This window comes from Gavialis gangeticus, unplaced genomic scaffold (genome assembly GCF_001723915.1).
Source record: "Gavialis gangeticus isolate Ggan-Ray unplaced genomic scaffold, GavGan_comp1, whole genome shotgun sequence".
NCBI lineage: Eukaryota > Metazoa > Chordata > Crocodylia > Gavialidae > Gavialis > Gavialis gangeticus.
In genome coordinates, this window is record NW_017729022.1 from 157,887,072 (window position 1) to 157,889,442 (window position 2,371).

A 2,371-nucleotide genomic window follows, 5' to 3' on the forward strand; every position below is an offset into this window, starting at 1 on the left:
TTCCTTCTCCTCCAGAGTTGCCAGGGCCTCGTACCTGTTCTCCAGCCAGACTGGAGGAAGTGGTACTGTTGTGTTGCGAGCAGCCCTGGTTCTGGAGGTGACTGTCTGCCACTCTGCAGTGGAGGGCACTTCCCGAGGTGCCTCTTCCTTGGGTGTATGGCCCTGCAGGGAAAAGAAATAACCATCAATTTCATCCTCTGCCAACCTGTTTCCCCTCAGCCTGCTAACCTCCTCCTGGAGCTCCCTCACCTGCACCTCCAGGGCCCTAAGGCAGACACCTGCAGGACAGGTGTGGGGGTCCCCAATCCCTTCCACCCCGGGCCTTTCTGGGCAACCCCCACAGGCCAGGGGGTGGGGGGACACCAGCCCCCCCATGGGCTTTGTCTGGGTGGAGGCCTCAGACAAGCCCCGGGTAGGCTGCGCCCCCCAGGCAGGGGCCCTGGCAGCACTCTGTGTTGACACCATCGTAGGAGTTGCTGCATGTTTATGGCTTAGTGCAGTGCCTTCACCCTGTCATAGCAGGAGTCTCCCTCCTGGCCCTTCCTGCTCGCCTACTGGCGCGAACGCCTACACAAATGCCGGTGCGCTCTGTTTGCGTGGCTCAGGAGCACAGCTCCCTACCAGCTCAGCTAAGAGGGACCCAGGGGGCTTCCCCTCCGGATCCGGCTCAGCTGTGTTCGGTCCCTCTGCCCACTTACCTTAGAGGGATCAGCTGATGCTGCCCCCGCTGCTGGCTCTGCTGCTGCTGAGTCCGCCTCCGCCTCGGGTCAGGTAAGGGGGCACACGTGCATGTGGGACACACGTGTGCCTGGATCCCTCCTCTCCTCCCTGCTCCTGGCTCATGTATGGTTTCAAAAACAAAAAGTATTTTTTTCTGTGTGATACTCAGTATCAGGCTGTCAGAATAATTTAGTAATCTTTTTAGGCTTATATATTGATGATAAGAGACTGAACTAATTTACATTGTTTAATTTATGAAACAATATATATAATACAAAATGTGGTTCTGAAGTGTTTTCATTCATGTTCTATAGTACTCAGTTATATAAAACCTCCCAGTGACTTCAGAGAGCTACTGTTGGAAACAACCATGGTAACTTTGAAGAACAGATCCATTCAAAGATACATGAGCAAACTTGAAAGGCTCAGAGGTTCAGTTCAAATACCATGTTCAGATGTTTATGAGAAAGTAATTGCACTGGAAATGAAGCTTTATTGTTTCCAGGTTTCATATGTTTGAAAGAACAAATGGCCTCAAAAGATTTTGGAATTTGTGCTCCCAAGAAGAACAGAGAGGCTAATGTAAGTGATTTTAAATTTTGTTAAACTTTGTAACAAAAAAATGGAAGCTTCAGACCCAATTTTGTTTCATTTGAACAAGTTTTCTTGTGATAAATTAGAACAGCATGCCACTTGAGTTGTAACACTGCAATTGTGTATATACTCCACTAGGTGGTCCTCAAGACTGCACTCATTTTTCTTTAGTGGATCATGCAATCAAATGAAATATCTGAAACACTCTCATTTACAATCAAGCTGTAGCAATCTTGACTCAGACAAAATCCCAAATGAAGTCAATTGGAGTTCAGCCTGAGTAAGAGGTAGGTTGCACATTATTTTAAACAGAGCTGATTCCTGACTTTAAGATGTTCTGTGCAATAAGTTGACTTCCCAAGATCTACATAGTGTTAATAATATATCAAAATTGTGTGAAAATCACTTAGCTGTGTCCTATAGGGCTGTGCGAAGCTTTGGTCGCTGATTCGATTCAGCGTAGGTTTGGCCTTATTCAGCAGCTGAATCTACAAATCCGAATCAAATCAGGAGACCCTTTAATCTCTCCAAATTGAATTGGAACACTGAATCGATTTGGAGAGATTTGGAAAAATTCAATGATTTGGACACAGATGCAGTTTAAATATTTCTTCTACATACCACAAGGTAGCAGGCAGCTCGTGAATGCTGAGATGCTGGGGCAGATAGAGCATCCTACAGAAGCATGGGGGGGGTCCCCAGTGTGCTTAGCAGTGGACCTTGAAGTGGACCAGAAGCGCACAGGGGACCCCCCCCACTGCCTCCCCAACATGGCAACTGGTGCCTCCTGGGTCTGGGAGAGCACCTGGGGTTCCCCCATAGCTGATTGCTGAGCTGAGGGGGTATGGGGGAGGCCACCAGTGCACTCAGTGGTGGACCCAGAAGTGGATCAGAAGTACTTCTGATCCACTTCTGGGTTCTCTGCTGAGCATGTGGGGGGGGGGGGCCCTGTGCTCCTGTGGGACACTCCATCCACCCCAGCATTGCAGTGTTCATGAGATGTGTCTGGTACCTCAAGGTATCTATAAAAAACATTTGAAGCTGTGTCTATGGCTGA

General features: G+C 48.5%; 1 long non-coding RNA gene across 1 annotated transcript in view; it reads right to left on the minus strand.

Moving 5' to 3' along the window:
• LOC109297081 overlaps positions 1-1,067 on the minus strand; it is a 14,161-nt gene extending 13,094 nt beyond the window's left edge. Inside the window, exons 1-2 of the long non-coding RNA XR_002097194.1 lie at positions 1,053-1,067; positions 250-255 (exon numbers count right to left, since the gene is read on the minus strand). This is a non-coding gene — a long non-coding RNA (uncharacterized LOC109297081). The remainder of the gene's footprint in view (positions 1-249; positions 256-1,052) is intronic.
• Between the last annotated feature and the right edge of the window lie 1,304 nt (positions 1,068-2,371).